The 21,527-nt window shown below is 39.0% G+C and overlaps 1 protein-coding gene and 1 long non-coding RNA gene across 4 annotated transcripts in view; one reads left to right on the top strand and one right to left on the bottom strand.

The window, feature by feature from the left end:
• LOC122709949 overlaps positions 1–21,527 on the top strand; it is a 163,980-nt gene that overhangs the window by 70,018 nt on the left and 72,435 nt on the right. The gene's annotated exons all lie outside the window — the stretch shown is intronic.
• Positions 1–21,527, bottom strand: part of PLPPR1 (phospholipid phosphatase related 1) — a 552,374-nt gene that overhangs the window by 65,428 nt on the left and 465,419 nt on the right. The window lies entirely within an intron of this gene.

Consider the following 21,527-nt stretch of genomic DNA (forward strand, 5'->3'; position numbering starts at 1 on the left):
TCTGTTTGTCCCACCCTCTCCTTCCTGATTGTGTCTACAAGTCTGGTTTCTATGTCTGCATCTCTGTTCGTGCCCTGCACATAGGTTCAACAGTACTATTTCTCTGCATTCCATATATTATGCATTAATATATGGTATTTGTTTTTCTCTTTCTGACTTAACTCTGTGTAACAGGCTCTACATTCATCCACCTCACTACAACTGACTCAAATTTGTTCCTTTTTATGGCTGAGTAACATTCCATTGCATATATGTACAACAACTTTATCCATTCACTTGTCAATGGACATCTAGGTTGCTTCCATGTCCTGGTTATTGTAAATAGTGCTGCAGTGAACATTGGGGTACATGTGTCTCTTTCAATTCTGGGCATATACCCTGAGAAAACCATAATTCAAAGAATATATGACCTAAAACACCATGGGATGTCTTATTGGTATATTGGTTAAAACTAAAGTTTTTAGTATAACCAGCGTGTTCTGAATAGTGTTCTCTAGTATGTAAGAGGTTAATAAGTGCTTTGCAGAGAAAGAGAGAAGGAATGACATCTGTGGTCAAAAAAGTTGTAATGATTTTGCTCTTAAAAATATGATATTCTCATGGGCTTACTGTTTTGTGACTTTAAAAGGATACTAGAGATTGAGATATAATATATTGCTCTTTAAATATTAAAAATCAGACTGTATCTCAAAAATATTGAGAATTCCTATTTTTTATTTACAGTAAGAATGCTTTTCTCACTATGAGCTTTTAAATTATGGATCTGGGAAAAGTCACATGAGAAATTATTTTATGATTAAATTAGAATGGACACAAAACTAACATTGCATTTTCTGCACACCACATACAACAAACATTAACGATTTCAACTGAAAAAGAAAATTAAGGAAACAAGGTAGCTTGTTTCCTATGTTTGCTTTCAAGTAATTTTGAACAGAAGTACTTAAGATACCATTTTAATTTTCCTACCAGAAAGGAATATGATTCTTCTTTCTCCACATGGATTGCTATGTTATTTGGGAATTAAGTAAATGAGAAAAGGAAAGACATTTTTTTAAATCAACCAGTTATTTTTCTTTCTAATTAAAACAGGTTAATATCAACATTGTAAAAGATTTAGATGTTCTCATTTTCCTTTAAAAATTACCAGTTAGGATATTTGTTATTTTCCTTCAATTTACTGAGTAAGTTGCCTCTACGATAGCACTTTCCCCAGACACATTAGGAAAATCTCACATAAAGGAACACTGAGCTGACCCTCACTCCAACTCCTGGTGGCTGTCAGATCACAGGTGTTCAGGCCTGTACCTGCTTCACTCTGGCTGCAACTAAATGAAGCCAGTTATCCTAGTGATGACAACCAGGTGAGCATTTAGGAACATCTGGCTTACCAGGTGTTTCCCAGTGTGGGACTGTTTTTAATTGATGGAAAGCTTCCATATCTGTACTCTCAATACGATAGCCACTAGCGATGTGTAGCTACCAGCCCTTAAAATGTGGCTATGTAATTTTAAATTTCACCTCAGTTTATATAAATTTAAGTAGCCACACATGGCTGGTAGTTATATTGGAACATGCATGATAACTTTGCATTAGCAGTGTGCAACTATGAGCCAAACATAAATATGAGCCTTTCAATTTTTTCCAGTTTTATTGAGAAATAATTGACATGCATCACTGTATAAATTTAAGGCATACATCATGATGATCTGACTTATATATATTGTGAAATTATTACAATAGGCTCAGCTAATGTCCATCTCATATAACTAAAATAAAAAGAAGAAATTAAAAAAGAAAAAATTTTCTCCTTTTGATGGGAACTCTTAGCATTTACTCTCTTAACAATTTTCCTATATCAGACAGTATAGTCATCATGTGGTACATTACATTCCTGGTACTTACTTTATTTGGAAGCTTGTACCTTTTGATCACCTTCCTCTAATTTTCATTCCCCTCTTCTTCCACCCCTGTTAGCCACAAGTCTGATCTCTGTCTCTGATTTTGTGAATCTTTTAAAAAATGAAACACTCTAATATATAATGGTATAATTTGAAAAACTTATTGAAATTAATATGTGGTCTATATTTGTTCTTCTAGATTTTAAAATACATGAAGTAGAATCAAACCATAAATGCTATTCCACAGCATGTATTTCTCTTAACTTATTTTCACCATTTTTCTGTCTTAGTACATAGAGATCTTTACAGTTAAAGTGAAAGTGTTAGTTGTTCAGTCATGTCCAACTCTTTGGGACCCCATGGACTGCAGCCTGCCAGGCTCCTCTGTCCATGGGACTCTAGGCAAGAACAGTGGAATGGGTTGCTATTCCCTTCTCGAGGGGATCTTTCTGATCCAGGGATTGAACCCTGGTTTCCTGCATTGCAGGCAGATTCTTTACCCTCTGAGCTAGCTATTATTTCTTTGTAACTATAAAGATCTCTATCTTAGTACATAGAGATCTTTACAGTTAGATGAGCTGATATATTCTGATTGACAGGTGTATTCAGGAACCAGAATAAAAAAGGATAAGTAGGTACAAACTCAAAAGAGGAGAGCTCTGCATGGTAGGCAGAGGAAATCAACCTTTTATTGGATACTTGAAGTAACTGAAGGATTTTGAGCAGAGAAGTGGTACCATCAAACCTGTCACTGAAGAGAAGGCAACCCTGACAGGAACCCATATGGGGCTGGAGCAGAGACCCTTGGCAGACAAATCAGAGTTGGTGCAAAGGTTAGTTTGCAGGTCAGTTTCCAGGTACTCAGAGGACCAGTTATACTGTAGTGCTCTCACGAAATCCTATTTAGCACTCTCCCTCACAAAGGAATAAAAGTAAAATGCTATCTGTTGTAAATTTAGTTTTTAACTACTATTGTGAAGATATAAAGTAATTCATTCATTAAACTTTCATAGATAAACTACTACATGATAGGTATTAAAGAAATAGCAGTGCACAAAATCAAGTCTCTGTCCACATGGGGTAGGCAGTAAAAAGAGTAGATTTGGTGGCTGGGGGAAAATAAGTTTCATTTTGAACATATAAATTTTGAGACGTCTATTAGACATTCAATAGAAATGTCGAGGAGGGAGTCAGCTATATAAGTTGGAGATAATATTTTGGGAGTCAAGGTATGTGATCATCTAGTTAGTGATCAGTTGCTCAGTTGTGTCTGACACATGGACTGTAGCCCTCCAGGCTTCCTTGTCCATGGAATTTTCCAGGCAAGAATACTGGAATGGGTTGACATTTCCTACTCCAGGGATCTTCCAGGCTCAGGGATCAAACCTGCATCTCCTGCATTGGCAGGTGGATTCTTTACCACTGGACCACTTGGGAGCCTTAGTTAGTGAACATACATAGAGGAGAGAAGAGTCCAGAAGATGTGATGAATGAGCAAAGGCAAATGAAGAAGGTGGTGACAAGGGTAGGACTGGAGGCAAAGTAACAGTGAGCCAAGAACAAGAATATTGGAGATATGGAGGTCCAAGACTTCTAAGGGCATCAAGGAGGCAATGAGTGGTACTGACTGATAGAATGAGGCTCCACGCTGAATGATTTTTTTTTCTTGAAGTATAGTTGATTTACAATGTAGTGTAAGTTTCAGATGTACAGCAAAGTAATTCAGGTGTGTGTGTGTATGTATGTATATATGTGTGTGTGTGTATGGTTATATATATAGCCATTCCCTTCTCCAGGGGATCTTCCCCACCCAGGGATCAAACCCAAGTCTCCTGCATTGCAGGCAGATTCTTTACCATCTGAGTCACCAGGGAAGCCATATATATACAAGGAGGGGGCATGGCAAACCACTCCAGTATTCTTGCTTATAGAATCCCATGGACAATGGAGCCTGGCGGGCTACAGTCCATGGGGTCACCAAAGAATCAGACATGACTGAAGTGACTAAGCATGCATGCATAGATATACATATATGAATACATTATTTTCATATTTTTTCCATTATGGTTTATCACAGGATATAGAATATAGTTCTTTGTGCTATACAGTAGGATCTTATTGTTTATCCATTCTATATATACCAGTTTGCATCTGCTGATTCTAAATTCTCAATCCAACCCTCTTCCACATTTGCAATCACCAGTCTATTCTCTACATTTTATTTCTTTTTTATAAAGTTTTTATTGGAGTATAGTTGCTTTACAATATTGTGTTAGTTTCTACTGTATGGCAAAGTGAATCAGTCATACACATACATTTATCCCATCTGTTTTGGATTTCCATTTAGGTCACCACAGAGCATTGAGTACAGTTCCCTGTGTTATACAGTAGATTCTCATTACTTATCTGTTTTATACAAGTATCAATACTGTATATATGTCAATCCCAATCTTCCAATTCATCCCACCTCCCTTTCCCCCTTCTGGTTCATAGACGGGTTCATTTGTGTCATATTTTAGATTCCACATGTAAGTGATATCATATGACATGTCTTTCTCTTTCTGACTTACTTAGCTTAATCTGATCATCTCTAGGTCCATCCATGTAGTTGCAAATGGCATTATTTCATTCTCTTTTATGGTTGAAAAATATTCCATTTTACATATGTACCACAAACTTCTTTATCCATTCATGTGTCGATGAACATTTAGGTTGTTTCCATGTTTTGTCTATTGTAAATAGAGATGCCGTGAACATAGAGGTGCATATATCTTTTTGAATTATAGTTGTGTCCAGATATATGTCCATGAGTGGGACTGCAGGATCATATGTGCTTCTGTGTGCTTAGCCACTCAATCATGTCTGACACTTTGTGTGACCTCACAGACTATAGCCGGCCAGGCTCCTCTGTCTGTGGGGATTCTCCAGGCAAGAACACTGGAGTGGGTTGCCATGCCCTCCTCCAGGGGATCTTCCCATCCCAGGGATTCAACCCAGGTCTCCTGCATTGCAGGCAGATTCTTTACTGTCTGAGCCTGCTGGATCATATAAACTATATTTTTAGTTTTTTGAGGAACCTCCATACTGTTCTCCAGACTGGCTACACCAATATGCATTCCCACCAGTAGTGTAGGAGGGTTCCCTTTTCCCCACACCCTCTCCTGCATTTGTTATTTGTAGTTTTTTAATGACGACCGTTCCGACTGGTGCCAGGTGGTATCTCATTGTAGTTCTGACTTGCATCTCTCTAATTATTACAAGCTGAGTGACTTTTAAGAAGAGTCTACAAGAGACAATGGGGAGCAAGAACAACACCTGACCTAAGTCCAGTAGCACAAGGGGTGTGGGAAATAAAACATGGTCACTTGGGAGGGCTGCAGGAAGCAATTATATTAAGAAAGTCAAGTTCACAGAAGAAGAAACTGTTCAGACAAGGGTAAGAAGATAAAGGATTGTACTGATGACAGACCTATAGGGAAGAAATGTAGGGGCTGAGGAAGGTGGGTGATGGGATCACTTAAGAGATGCAGGAGCCGTGTGGACATACGAGGGTGAGAGGTGATGTGGAGTCCTTGTCTTTTAATTGTGGTTGAGATAGGGACAACTGGCCGGACAGAATTACCCCTCAGAATTCTTTGAGGCAGATTTGTGGGGATGTATTGAGAAGACAGGAAGAGACAGAAAAAGGTCCTTCGCATTGTGCTGTGAGTTTTTTGGTTTTTTTTTTAAAGCCTTTGTGTGCTAATCCAGGAACGTGGCTGTTTTAAAAATGTTTCCTAAATTGTGGCAGTTTAGCACATCTTTAGGTATCTCTAGGCAAGATGAATTCTGCCCTTGTCTTATCTCAATAAATAGGTGTCGAATGTCCACTATGGTACTCGACATGGAAAAGGAGGGATAGGAAGGAAACATCAGTTCTCAAGTGCAGCTGTGCCTGTTGTTTAGCAGATGATGAGAAGAGACCTGGTCATTTCCAAACCTTTTGTTGCTCTTTGGGATTCCAGGAGGTGCATCTTCCCCTTGTCTCCACAACAGAATGGGCCAGTGGTCCACTTATCCAAGTACTCCCATGTTGGAGACCGTAGTTCAGAACTGCCTGCCCCATTTTATAACAAGCACCTAATAAATTGTCAGAGAATAACACAAATACAGGACCAACATCTTCGCTTCAAAATGCAGAGGACTTAAACCCACCCACCCGCCCCCATCCCCAACCAGGCTTCCTTTTCCCTGTGTTTTTAAAGAAATGAGAAAATGTGAGGAAAACAGTTGTTTCAAGTCAGCAGAACTAGAAATGATAATATCGTGCCAAATGTGCCATAATTATGACCGATAGCGCCAGTTATTCTTGGGACTCTTTCCTACTGAACCCAGTTGGGTCTTCACATCATTTTCCACACAACACTCAGTCATTACCAGTTGACTGGAACTAGGCTATCCCTGATGTCGTAAGGGGTACCACCTATTCAGATATGTGACTTGGGTCCTGAAATAGGTTAGACTGCCATGAGGTTTTCAGTACATGCTTGAATGACGTCTGTGTGCCTTCAAAGTACTCCACATTCCTGAGACAAGGAAACTCGGGTTCCAAAGTTTCCTGTCCAGAGGAGAGGTACATGACAGGCAATCCAGCATGGGGTATCACCAGACATTTGCTCATCGATCATTTCTTTGAATTCTGGAGAAAGGCAGTAATTTCAGTAAAGATGGCTACCTCTTGTCCCAGATAAGACCCCAGTTGTGTTAGCTTAGAGTGTTGACTGATGCAATCATGGTGATTCAACTAAATTTAGGGCATTGAATGGAACAAAGACTGTTTTTTTCTTCTCCCCTCTAATATTAGGTTAATTTGTTCCCAAACATATTTCATTAGGAAAAGGTTATTATACCCCTCTAACAATCCTAGGACCACTTTTCAATTTGAGTCTTGTCCTAGGAGAGGCTTTCTTTACCTTGTTTTTGGGAGGAATGTCCAGTTACATGGTCAACCACATAAGCCCAGAGCTTTGAGTTTACTTAAACAATTTCATCTAGAGAAGCAGACACTGAGCAGATACAGCATTTTTGTTCTTATGTTCTCTCTAAATTGAACTAAGATTAGAACAGGCATTAAGCTGCTTAGAGATTTGAATTAGAGGAACAATTATTTTAAAACACATGATAGGAGAAAGGCTTTCAGAGCTTTTAATCTCCTGATTCTTATGAAAAACTGTCACTCTCTGGATATCCATGCCTGACTGGAGGTTCTGCGAAGCAATCTAAGCCTCCTTTTCTCACTTTTATCCTCTTGGGTTGATTTTTGTTCCTTTTGAAAACGATTGTTCCATTTAAAAACTTTCTGAACACAGCACAATGCATAATCTGTATCATTTAGCACTCTAAATACTCTGCCATTATACTAGGGGACTTATGACTGAGCATGCCTTGTCAATGGAAATTTATTCAATGAGATGTGAAATTACTTTAGAAGACACATTTAGAGCATTTGATTTGAGCCAGGCATGTTGAGCTGAAAGCGTTCAGGAAGTTAGTTATATTCTTAAGTAGTTAATAATTGTTCACCATAAGCTTTTCATTCTTGACTGATGCTTGTCTTCTGACCCCATGAAACAGCCAGTAGAAGGCAGCAAATCTAGGATGTGAAAGATCATTTCAGTGGTGTCTTCACATTTTCACGACAGAAAAATGTGAAGGTCAGAATGTTATAACTATAGAGTGTGCAGTCAGGGTGCTGGTTTGGGCCCCACCAACTGACACCTTATACCTCACATCATCAGCCTCTTACTGTGTCCAAAAGTAGTTTCCATCAGTACTGCTGTATCAGCTAATCCAGGCTTAGCCCCATCCCTTCCTAGGCACAGGCTCTCTGCTTTCTACGAAGTAGGACAGGGTCTCTATTCTCTGGGGATCAGGAAAAATATTTTTAGCTGGATATATTGAAGAAGAGGTTATACTCACTCATAGAGAGAGAGAGGTATGGGAGACAGAATAGCAATAATCATGCTATTTTAATTCCTGAATATAGTCTAATGAGCACTCTGGGTCTGGGAGACCATGAAGAGTCAGTGCAGGAGGTTAAAAAGTCCGTGGGGATTGTGAACACTGGACAGCTATTGTGCTCCCAGAGCCTGGTATTTGGTAGGTGCTCCATGCATCCTTGTACAACAAATGGATGAAAGTCAGAGGAGAATGGTGAGATCCAGACTCCAGCCAATGGGTGTCAATCCACAGACCACCACACCTATAGTTCTCTCAAGTGCCTTAAGACAACCATCAGCAACAAGCAATGCCTTGGTAAGTGCCATGTAATAAATCTAAACCCCAGCAGAAATGGAAGACACTTTCTCACATAAATATCTCTTTAGATTCCTTTCCTTTACCTATGATGGCTGTAAACATCCTCCTCTCGGAGGTCCCAGTAAAGGACAGTTTGATGTATGTACCCAGTTAGGTCATATAGAAGCCTGAGAGGGGAGGAATGAGAGGGAGCTGCAGTTGCCTTTGGGTTGCTTCTTTGAGTTTTCCCTGTCTTGTTGGAGAATCTTCCCTGGAGGTCAGATTGCTGAATCCAGTTGTCTGAAGAGCCTGGCTCCAGGTGGCATATTGTTGGACCTTCCCTCCCTTCAGAGCTGCCTCAGGGAAGAGTCCTGACGCAAGCGGGGAAGCCTTGTTACTGCAGCAAAAGCTTCTTTTTCAGAACCTCTCAGCAGTTACCATGACAAATGAATGACAGTAAAGGCCCCAATTCATCTCTCCCTGTCTCCACATCGTTTCTCTTGTTCCTCTTATTGAAGAACAGTGACTTCCTTTGGCCCAGGGGATGCGTGCAAACACTACAAACAGAAGTGTGAAAAGCACTGTGTGTCCTCTTTGCTCATGCACATCTGCCAGGAGAACGTGCCTGGGTCAGCCTGCTGGAGGGACGCGTGAACTGCTTGGAGGAAAGCCAAGTCACCCCAGGATGTGTGAGCCTCAGACAATAGCTGGTCAGCTCTTAGACCTATGAGTGAGCCCAGCCAAGACCAGAACCACCCAGTAAGGTCTAAACAGCCATCCCACAAACTCATGAGCTTATGAGCTTATGTTATATACCATAGGATTTTGAAGTCGTTTTTAATGCATCATTATTGTGTCAATAGACATTAGACACAACTACTTTCTTTTGCTGTTGAGGGACAGTATATATAGTTCAGTGATAAGTGGACCAGACTCTGGAAGTCAAGAGCTTGGATTTATTTCTTAATTAATTTTTACTGGAATATAGTTGCTTTACAATGTTGTGTTAGTTTCTGCTATATGGCAAAGTGAATCAGTTATACATATATCCACTCTTTATAGATTTCCTGCCCATTTAGGTCACCACAGAGCACTGATTAGAGTTCCCTGTGCTATACAGTAGGTTCTCATTAGTTACCTATTTTATACATAGTAGTGTATACAGGTCAATCCCATATCCTGATTCATCCCCCCCCCAATTCCCCACTTGGTAAACAAATTTTTTCTGTACATCTGTGACTATTTCTGCTTTGCTGATAAGTTCATCTGTACCATTTTTCTAGATTCCACATATAAGTGATAGATTTGTTTTTCTCTTTCTGATTTACTTCATTTTGTATGACAATTTCCAGGTCCATCCACATCTCTGCAGATGGCACTATTTTGTTCTTCTTTATGGCTAATACTCCATTGTATATATGTACCACATCATCTTTATCCATTCTTCTGTCGATGGACATTAAGATTCTTTCCATGTCCTGGCTATTGTAAATAGTGCTGCAATGAACATTGGGGTGCATGCATTCTTTTAAATTACAGTTTTCTCCAGATATATGCCTAGGAGTGGGATAGCTACATCATATGGTAGCTCTATTTTTAGGTTTGTTTTTTTTTTAAAGCTTTTTTAAGGAAGCTCCATACCATACTTCATAGTGGTTGTACCAATTCACACTCCCACCAACAGTGTAGAAGGGTTCCTTTTTTCTCCACACCTTCTCCACCTAGAGCTCAGATTTAAATCCTGCCTCAGCCACTCACTGGCCCTGGGCACAGTCACATAAACTATCTATACCTGTTTTTTCACCTTTAAAATTGAGACAGAAGTATTTACCAACAGAGTGTGATGTGAAGATTCAGTGAACTAATTATATATAGTGACATATAGTAAACACTATAAATGTGCTATTATCATTTGCATATATATTGATTTGCATTGATGAAAAGAGAACAAAGTCGTTTGATCCTGCATGTCTGAAAGCCTGCTCCTGTCCTAATTAAGGAATATCAATGGTGTTTTTCCAACGAGTTTTATTTCTTGCTTCACATGCTGCTGCTAGTTTTGCTGGATGGGCAAGAGGTTTTATAAACCAGCCTCAGTTTCCTTTTCTTTCCTCTGAGTCCATCAGTACCACATTTGCAGTATTTGAGATTTTTGTCACTGAATGTCATTTTCCTTTAGATTTCAGGGTTTATACAAAGTTTCCCTTGTTTTTAAAGTTTTGAAAGGGATATGGGAGAGGTGATTAGGAGGGTTGTAGACAAGTAGCTATTTGATCCAGGGGTAAGACGGTTATAGTTTCAAATAATCTAATACAATCTTCTTTATTTAGTCTTTCCTTGTTTGAATTTCTCATTTATTTAAAATAACTTAGCAGCTTAATATTCTTTGCCCCTTTTCTCATATTTTGAGCCTATGTCAACATGTGTAAATTGAAAACTAACTGGGGAAGATCCTTGGTTTACATACTGTTATTTCTCTGGATCATGGGATTAGAGACTGTGGGAATTGCAAGACACTTTACAGATTAGCCAGTTTCTTTACCAATGAGGGACGTGAAGCTCAGACAAGCAAAGTAACTTGTTTGAGATAACAGAATAAGTTATCCAAATACTCTGGGTCAGCACATAGCACGGTGGGTTCTTATTGTTTTTTATTGTTTGGTATTTTTGATATGTGTAAAATTAAGAGTTTGGGGACAATATGCACACACTCTATATATAAAATGCACATTACTATACATAAATAGATAAGCAACAAAGACCTGCTTATTGTATAGCATAGGTAACTACTGAATATATTCAGTATCTTGTAATAACCTATAATGGATAAGAATCTGAAAAAAAAAAATGAGTAACTCAATCACTTTGCAATACACCTGAAATTAACACAACATTGTAAATTCACTATATATATTTAATTGAATTATAGTTTAAACACATGATTATGTGAGCATATTATTTAAAGCCATAGACACTTCCCATATATAGTTGACCCTTGACCCTTGAACAGTCTGGTTTTGAACTACATGGGTCCACTTAAACCCAAATTTTTTTCATTACGTGATCCATGAGGTTGAATCCTCAAAAGCAGTAGATATGGAGGAAGTGCTGATATGGAGCACCTATTATAATTTACACACAGATTTTCAACCGTGCAGTGAGTTGGCTCCCTAACCCTGTACTGGTTAAGGGTCAACTGTATGTGCTCCAATCTCAATCTATTGGATCCTATTGCAGCCCCAACCTGATGATCTTCCAAAGAGGCCACTGTTACCTGAATTTTATATTTTTCATTTCTCTGCACATCTGTATGAGTACCTTAAATATAGGTAGGTACATATGTGTGTATGTTCACACACAGCCTATTTATGTGTTTTTTTGCACTGTCATTTTACTGGCTTGAAGTAGTTTTTAATAAACTCTGGACACTAATCTCTTATCAGATAGATACACATAAAAAATATTCTCCAGTATTTCTTTTTACCTTTCAAAAATTTATTTTTTAACTTAAGGATAATTGCTTTACAGAATTTTGTTGTTTTCTGTCAAACATCAACATGAATCAGCCATAGGTGTACAATTGTCCACTCCCTCTTGAACTTCCCTCCCATTGACATCTTTTGATGAATACAATTTCCTGGTTTTTGTATTTCTTTAGTATGGTTTTTCAATACATCAAAGGTATATTTTATTGTATGTCAACATAGAAATGAGATTACCTCCAAATTATAGGGATTTGATATGTACAAATGATTGTCCTAGTCAGTCATATATCTAAAGTACTCTAAAGCAATTACTTTATTGGTTATAACCTCTTTGTAATAGTTAATTCAAGTCACATTAGTAATTGAGAAATATGATTCTGTGTACCTATTATGCCACATGGCTTTCATTTTCCACTTGCCCCACAATTCATACACAATATCAACTTTTCAGTTAATTTTGATATTCTTATAAGGCATAGGATTATTTATAGGTAACCTATCAGATCAATGTGCTGTAATCCATGAAAAATAATTTAAAAATAATTACCTGAAGTGAATGTAGGAGGAAAAATCTGCCATGTAACTTAGTTCAGTGTATCTAAGAAAGGAAAGGTTGAGTTTGGTCAGACATGAACTCGTGAAAATAAATGAAAAGATTTCAAGATGAAGCAGACATGGGTCTAAGACACGAGAAGCTAAAAGAGAAATCAGTCTAGATGACTGAAGTTCTCACAAGTGAAGTTGTAATGAGAAAGAAGAGGAGAAACAACTGAAAGAAGCTCTCTGAGCTGTATGGGGAGCTCTCTGAGGAGGCCAGATTTGGCAATGTGTACAAAATGAAGGAGCGCTAACGGAGACCAATATAAGGCAGGGAATCTCTCTCTTTTGTTTTCTTTCCATTTTATTAATTTTTTAAAAATTGGAGTATAATTGCATTACAATGTTGTGTTATTTTCTGCTGTGCAACAGTGTGAATCCGTCACACGTGTGTAGATATATAGATATGTATATCTCCCCTTCCTCTTGAGCCTCCCCGTCCCCCACCCATCCCACCCCTCTAGGTCATTACAGAGCACCCAGCTATACAGATATATAGCAACTTCCTGCTAGCTAGCAGTTTTGCACATCATAGTGTATATAATATGTCAATGCCACCCTCTCAGTTTGTCCCACCCTCTGCTTCCCCCCACCCACCATGTCTCTATACCTGTGTCTTTCTAGTCCTGCCCTGGAAATAGGTACAATTATTTTACATTTCATATATATGTGGTAATATATGCTATTTGTTTTTCAGGCGATCTCTTTAATAGTGTGTTCTGATATCTAAAATCCAAAGTAAATGGTGGTTAAAAAAATGCTACAATTAGATTTGATGTAACAAGACAGAATGATGATTGTGATACTGATGGATGGTACTGAGGAAGCTGAATTATTTAATATTTATTTGTTTTCTCGGTCTAGAGAAAAGATCTTTAGATTGAAAAAGTGAGAGTGGCATTGATCCCAAATGTAGTGTGGGATTGAAGAAAGAATAAAGTTGCTTTAAATGAGTTTAAATATGCTTTACAAGAGAAATCACATCCAGGACACTGAGAAACTTGTAAATAAGTGTTAAGAAATCACTGAGAGTAAAAGAGAAACAGGAAGGTTAGATATGGGCAAACATTATTTCCAAATTTCAAAAAATGAAGTCAACAGACTTAAAAGTATTGCTAATGATGATGATTGAATTTTATAGTTACCTGGGGGATGACTGTAGAATATTACAGGGCAACTTTCTTTGCTTTTAGAAGAGGAAGCCCTGATCACCCTGAGCCAGATGGGTTCATTAAGGATGAGTCAGGTTATCTTAGGCTGATCTTACTTCATTCTTTAATGGAGTTACTGGATTGGCATAGGAGGGAGGGATATGAGTTATTTATGATCTGTCTAGGCTACATCCAGGAATCTGTCAAAAGTTGACCTTAAGAAATCTGAAGGATAAGACAGAAATGTGTACTGAATGATAGGTATATAGAATATTGGATGAACTAAATGAGCTTATTAATGAGTCAGTAGTAATATTAATGGAAAAATCCAGGTGTGTGCATTTCTCATTCTTGTGTCAATGGGTTAGAAGTCAGCTGTACCAAATCTGTAAATGATGAATGTGAACTTTGAAGGGATAGCATACACACAGAAACAAAAAAAATCTGAATCTGTTGCAGGCAGGGGGACCCCTTCCAGGGCCCAAGAGTAGATTCTTGTCTAACACTCGGAAATGAGTTGTCTGAGGAGACACACATGCTGACAAAGCAAGAGACGTTATTGGGAAAGGGTTCCCGGGAGGAGAGCAGTAGGTAAGGAAACCCAGGAGAACTGCTGTGCCACGTGGCTCACAGTCCAGGGTTTTATGGTGACGGGATTAGTTTCTGGGTTGTCTTTGGCCAGTCATTCTGACTCAAGGTCTTTCCTGGTGGTGCATACATTGGCCAAGATGGATGCCAGTGAGGATTCTGGGAGGTTGTGAGACACATGGCGTCTCCTTTTGACCTTTCCCAAATTCTTCCAGTTGGCGGTGGTTTGTTAGTTCCACGTTCCTTACTAGGACCTCCTGTCATAAAATAACTCGTGCAAATAGTTACTATGGTGCCTGGCCAGGGTGGGGGGTTTCAGTCAGTCTGCTTCCTCTAACAAAGCCAGAAAGTCCTCAGTGGTCTGAAGTGAGAGACTGAATTTAACTCCAAGAAATTTCATAGAAACAGAAAACAGGAGCCCTAATACTTGGGTCAAAAATAATCTATTGCTCAAATATTGGGTGGTGGATATGAGAGGGGCATAAATGTAACTTAACAGAATTGCAATAAAGGAACAAGGCTTAGAAAAAGAAGCCTTTCCTCTTGTGGCTGTTAGCTAATTTGTCTTTCTTGAAAACACTTCTCCATTATTTTTCCTCTTTCTGCATCCTGAACCTCTCCATCTTCACCACTTCTAAGGACATCTTAAACATTAAAAACACAGACCAAAAAAACAAAACTCCCTTCATTGTATTACTGCCTTTCGCTACCGTCCAATCTTTCTACTTTTCTACAGTGCAGGGCTGCTGAGGGGTTAACTTCATCTGCTCCAGCCACTCTCCTCAAGTTGGCCTCATTTGAATCATCAATGACTTCCTAATTAAAAAACTCATTCAACACTTTTCAGTCCTAACCTTATAGGACTGGTATAATCGTACCCCTCTGCAGCATTTGAAATTCCCGGTCAGTTTTTTATTCTTGATTTTCTCTCTTTCCTAGGTTTCCTTCCTTTTGTGGTGATTTTCCTGGTCTCAAAGTTCCATTTCAAGTCTCTTTTGTCACTGCTTTTCAAGCACACATCTTATTCTACCAGTGACTCTGTACTTTCTCCTCATTGTTTCAGGTGGTAGGGTCTTACGTACTCCCAGAGTTTCAACTGCCTCTTCCATGCTGAGATCTTTTATTTCTTGCACACCCTTTTCTTGAGCTCTGGACTTTAGTTTCTTCTCAACTTCTCTAATGGTTTCTTTTACCACCTATACTTTGACTATTCACAGAAACTCTAACCCAGATCTCTCTCTTGAATTCTAAACCTTTATTTCTATATCCATACTCAATACCTTTGCCTAGATGTTTCCTAGGCATCTTACACTCAGTTTTCCATATGGATCACAACTCTTCTCCCTCCACCTCCTGAAACCTCTTCTTGCAGTATTTCCTTCTCTGAAAAATCATACCACCCCTCATACAAGCCAGAAAATGAAGCACTGCACCTGAATCTTCCTTCTTTTTCTTTCCTCCTCCACGTTTAGGCAGACTCCAAGTCTGGTCAGTTATATTCCCTTAATACCACACTGCCACTGCAGCACTTTTTCTCAAACTCAATTCTACTGATTTCCTTTTCTAGAGAATAATAATCCCAACTCTTTACCATGTCACCCAAGCTCTTGATGAGCTGAAATGCTCTCCCCTACCTTTTCAATCCCATCTCATAGTTTTTCCTGCAAGTAACCATCCATCTCTACTAAAAGTAAGATTACCTATGTATATCTTGCTTCTGTTGTACTTTTGTGCCTATTCATATGTTTTTCTTTTTACTTTGATTGTTTTCTACCTTTTTTTTTTTCCTGATGAAATTCTTTAAGGCAAAATTCCTTGTTTCCTGTAGGAGGCATTTGAAACTTTCTCTTTTGTATTCTCTTAGAGCCTCACCTATAGTGTAAAACAGAGCAGCAATTACTTGTTTTGCATGACAATCTTTACCACTAAACTGTGAGCTTCTCAAGGAAGTGACTAAGTTCTATTTACCTACAGTTCCCGGTATGTAGTGAACACTTAACTCATGTTATGGGATAGATTACAGAGTCACCTCTACAAATTTGTTCTTCCCGGGATCTCTTAACAATTCTAGAATTTATAGGCAGTTTATACTGTCAAAATGTTGTGTCAGACTCTTTGAAACCCTAGGGACTATGTAGCCCACCAGGCTCCTCTGTTCGTGGGATTCTCCAGGCAAGAGAATGGGTTGCCATTTCTTTTCCAGGGCATCTTCCAACCCAGGGATCAAACCCATGTCTCCTGCGTTGGCAGGCAGGTTCTTTACCGCTGACCCAGCAGAGGAGCCCGATAAGGCACTGGCAGTGATGCTTTTCTCTGGGCTGATCAATGCGTATTTAGAATATTTTGCTCTGATGTGATGCTGCACTTGCATCAAGGCAGCTATAGACTAAAAAACTTTAAAAGAAGCACAATAAGGAATCTAACACCTTGTCAAAGGGGCAATGATTGAAGAAATGGGAACTGTGAAGCACCACAGAAAGAAAACAGTACCTATTACAATAGTAAGCAATTGAGAGCAAGAAACTTTTTTTTAAAAAATTGAAGTATAATTGGCATTTGACATTAGTTTTAGGTGAATAAATAACGATTCAATATTTGTATACACTGAAACGATCACATCTTCCACTACATGTAGTTAGAAAATTTTTTTCTTGTGAAAAGGACTTCTAAGATTTACTCCTTTAGCAACTTGCAAATATGCAGTACAGAATTGTTAATGGTAGTCTCCATGTTGTACATTACATCCCCAGGACTTATTTATTTTGCAGCTGAAGTTTGTGCTTATTGACCCTCTCCACCCGTTTTTGCCCACCCCAACCCCCTCAAGCCATTCCTTCTCTAACTAAACAACTATGGCAGATTAACCGTTAACAGCAGACTCTTTGCTGCTTTTCTCACTAAGAAATGGAGCTGAATTATCCTGCTCTTGAAGGTAGTTTTCCTTGACCAACAGAATGAGAAGGTGACACAGATTTATTTAATATAAGTTTAATGTGACATGAGAGCCTTCATAAGGAAATGAAGACCCAAAGAAACAGCCTTGAGTATTGTATGCTAGGGCTTGGTGAGCTGCACAACTGGAGAGGAATCTGACAGGTTAAGAAGTATGAGGTGATTGCCGGAAACTGGGAGAAACTGAGCAAGACCTGTTAAGATTCTTCTCAGCTGCCCTTGTCTTCAGAGAAGAAGGATGCTCTTTTTCTCTGGGTGTAGGAAGAGCACCTGTCACGTGAGTGTTTCTTGGCCTGTTTCAGGGAAGAAGCGTGATGAAGGGGAGGTCAGTCAGGTCAGAAGCAGCCTTGCAGCGTCTACCTGGGTCTGTCTCAGTGTTTCTTCCTGTAATGCTTCCACTCCCAAATCAAGAAGCCCAAGGCACATAAAAAGGCCACACGAAGGTGCTGGTGGAGCCTGCACAGAGCTGAGCTCTCTGTTGTACACAAGATAACGCATAAATGTCAATCACATCTCCCAATCCATCCCACCCTCTCCCGCCCTGCAAGTAAGTTCAAAGTTCCTCAGTACCATTTTTCTAGATTCCATGTCTATGTGTTAATATATGATACTTTTCTTGCTTGTTTTATAATTAAATAAAAGATGGCAATACCCTTCATGATTGGCTTCCTAGACAGCAAAATTAAGGCTGCAAATAAAAGGGAGTTATACAGAGAGCACTAGCAATCTTGATTTTGCGTCTGCCCGAAGAGAAGGGCCTGAACTTAATGGGATGACAGACTTCTTACAAAGGTCCAATTGGTCTTGTGAGACATTTGCTGCTTAAAAAGCCTCAGTCTAAGTTCACTGATTTCTCAGCCTTGTTGGAAACCCTCATCTAACGCTGCTTGCTTAAGAATACATGGACTGAGCAGGGAGGTCTAACAATTTCCAGGCATTTGTGAAGGTAGCCTTGAGACTGGATCTTCTTGGAAACATTCAAATCACACTAACACAGAAGTTGAATTGGTCTCTTGCTTCCTGTACTAAGTTCAAAGATGACCTTTTTTTTTTTTTTTTGACCTAGGATTTGAGACTTTATTTTGATAGTAAGAGGATCCTTTAAAGAACTGAAAATAAAGATGTGATCAGATTAAAGTTCTGGAAAGATTTCTGTGCTGTATGGAGCCTGGAAAAAGATTGTTGACCATATCACAGAGAGTAAAGAAGACCATTTTAAAAGTGTAATGTGGTAACCACGAGGGGTGTGTATGAGAGAGAGCGAGGAAGTAACAATTAGTACATAATTTGAAAATAGGAATTTTATACTCTTCTGGCATACATGCTTGCTCAGTTGTGTCTGATTTGAGACCCCATGGACCATAGCCCTCCAGTGTCCCACGTTCATGGAAGTTTTTAGGCTTGAATACTGGAGTTGGTTGTCATTTCCTTCCAGGGGACCTTCCCAAACCAGGGATTGAACCCACGGCGCTTGTGTCTCTTGCTCTGGCAGGCAGATTCTTAACCACTGTGCCACCTGGGCATCCTGTCCTAAATCCTTGCCCCTTTGACCTCACATTTATAGAAACATTTGCCTTTTCTCTAACATCTGACATCACTCTTCCTGAGGAAGAGAAGAATGCCAGAAGAAGGGCATAATCTTTCTGTTCAAATATTGAAGAAGAATTAGAGTTGTTACTGCAAAGGAAGGGAAGAAATTGCCCAATATTTTGAAAGCTGAAAAGTTTTTCCATGAACTTTCTGCCAGAATTGTTCAAAGATGCAACAGGTTGTTTTGACAGGTAGTGTGTTCTCCATCACTAGGGAAAACCAAGCAATTATTTTATGGAGATGACATTAGAAGGGATTCCTGTAAATCTGGAGCATTAGGTATTAAAGTCTGTTTATGCCTGAATTCTATAAATACTGAAGACACAGGAAGACAAATAGGAAGGTATTCAGAAGGACTTTTCCCATTAAATATAAACATAATGTAACATGAATTACACTACTATAATCAAATGTTAGTTCTGGTTCACATTTTATCAGGTATAAAGCTCTGCTGATACCTTTAAAATTGTTTTTCTAATACAGCCAGCCAAGCATGAAATAACTTGTAGCTGCTTTAGTAAAGACTAATAGAGGAAATTACACTAGTGACAGGCTAATAAAGCAGACACAGGTGGTCCAAGAAGCACTGGTCCTTTTCAGACAAGGCCGGTGAAGTATGCTTGTTTTAAGTGAGGGGGTTCTGTTCTCATTGTGCATAGAAAGGTTTTGGGAAACTTATCAGTAGGGGGCATTGGTGTTCTATCAGCAGAAGTACTTGACTCAGAGATTAAGTGCTCTTGGTAATGCTGAGCATTTTAAAATGATCACAAATCAAAGCAGATAGAGAAACTATTTTTCTTAGAAAAATCCACAGAAATGTCATCTGTTTCAAATGAAACTTAATGAAATAAAAGCACAGCATGTACATATTTGGTTTTTCTAAGATAAAGATGCTGGAGGCCTTAAATTTTTTTTTTTTTGGTGAGAGAGAGGGTGAAAAAACTGTCACAGCAGCTGCAGATTCAGCATTTCCAAAGTCCTGGGAATTGGGAAGACAGCTGAATTGACATCATGGTGAACTAGCATCACTAATGCTTACAGCTCTCAGTTAGCTGTAATGAGTGAAATGAAACAGTTCTTTCTGTGTTAGAAACTACTCTGATGCAACAAATACTTGTCTGTTTTGCTCTCTCCCCTTTTATTGGCACAGGCAAAGGCACGTAATTATGAAAGGAATTGGGGGGAAAGGAAAATATTTAGATTTGAAATGCACAGTAGATGAGATAAAGAGCCGCCTTTCTTCACACTAACACATTCACAAGCCCCATGTTTGGTCATGAATAGAGAGATTATTAAACACCAATAAAAATAAATGCAATTTTTGCACATTTACCATGACATAATGCTAGGTGGCATATATAATTACTTATGAATTATTATAGTTTCTAGAAATTTCTTATATCCCATTTTTCTGGATCCTCTATCCTCAAAATACTTTTAGCGTTATATCTTAGAATTCTGGGACTTAAAATGTGAGACAAAGGAAGGATACATTAAAACATACCTGTGCATACCTATGGTTTTCTCTGTTTCAGTTCTATTTGAAGCATAAGAAACCTGCCTAATTCCCACCTGCCCTTAATGCTCATTTGTATTTTCACCTTCATTCAACCCCCTCTAGGTATATCCCAGACACAGACTAGGTACTCCTCTATAAAACTCACCTTGGCCCCCGAGGCCATCCTCTGAACTCCTGGAACATGCTTTCTAGTTGGACATATTTTTCTCAATTTAATAAACCCTTATAGCATATCTTTCTGATGCTGCCTATAATAACTGAAAGGAAAACAGCACAACGCTAAAACAGAGTGATGTTTTTGCTTCACTTTGTTTTTGAATCACCAGCTTCTTTGTGTTTAGTAGTAAATAGCACCTGTTTTAGCCATCCAAGTGTTCTGAATTGATTAAGACAGCGAGAAGGTGTCAGAGATGGAGGGTCCTTTGTTACTTCTAAAGGCTGAGTTCGAGAATGTGGCTTAATTGGAGCCACTAATGCTGAGCCATAGACTTAGATGGACTTAACCTACTCAGTCACAGATAGCTAGAAAACCTCAGTCCTTCCCCACCAAGAAAGAAGAGACTAGAACACACATTTCTTGTGGTATCTGGCTCCCACAGGGAAGGAAGGAGAAAGAAGCTGAGCCATGCATGCCCAGGTCATCTTCTAAACTCAATAATGGTGAAACTTCCACCCCAGGGCAGGGGTACCCCAATGGGGAGGAGGGGCCAGACTTTATACCCTTACAGATAGCTCTCCACACAGAAGGAAATACCAGGAGGGGGAAATGTGCTTCTGAGAGCATAAATCATCTCAGTTTATTCTTGTTGGGCAGGATGAATTGGATTTTACAATAATGAAATTTATGATAAGTAAGAGAACTCGGCATCTATACCCTTTTTCTTTAAACAGTCCACATTTCATCACCCTGATGAATACATCCTGGTTTTCTTCTGGAATGGCTTGACGAGAGACATGCTATGTCTGGATTTTTCCTTTACTGAACCTTTTAAGGCATTTAATTTCCAGAGATAACTGGATCCTTTCCAGGGGAGGAAGGGGAGAAGTACATTCGCATCTGTAATGATCTCTGACAGCGTGACACGGAGCACTGATTTTTTACAGCAGTAGCCAAAATTACAGTAATTAGAGAAAATATCCACATCTTTATAAACAGAGTGTTAACTGATTCAAAAGGAACTTAATGAGAACTTACAAGAGGAAGCGCACGTTTGCTGCTCAGTATTAAACATTAATTAGCGTCAGAAGGCAATAGTCAAGTTGCCTCTCCACTTCAGCCGCTTGGCAAGGCACAGAAATTGGAGAGGTTTTAGAATCTGCTGATTTTGCTGGCTGAGACCCTCCAACTAGTCTCTAATTTTAGTCAGGTTTGATACTGAATTTTACTTCCTGTTAAAGATGATGGTAAAGTCTTACTGCAGAAACTGAGAGATGAAAACTTTCAAGTGCATGGCATTTTAGATTTAGG

This window comes from Cervus elaphus, chromosome 16 (genome assembly GCF_910594005.1).
Source record: "Cervus elaphus chromosome 16, mCerEla1.1, whole genome shotgun sequence".
NCBI lineage: Eukaryota > Metazoa > Chordata > Mammalia > Artiodactyla > Cervidae > Cervus > Cervus elaphus.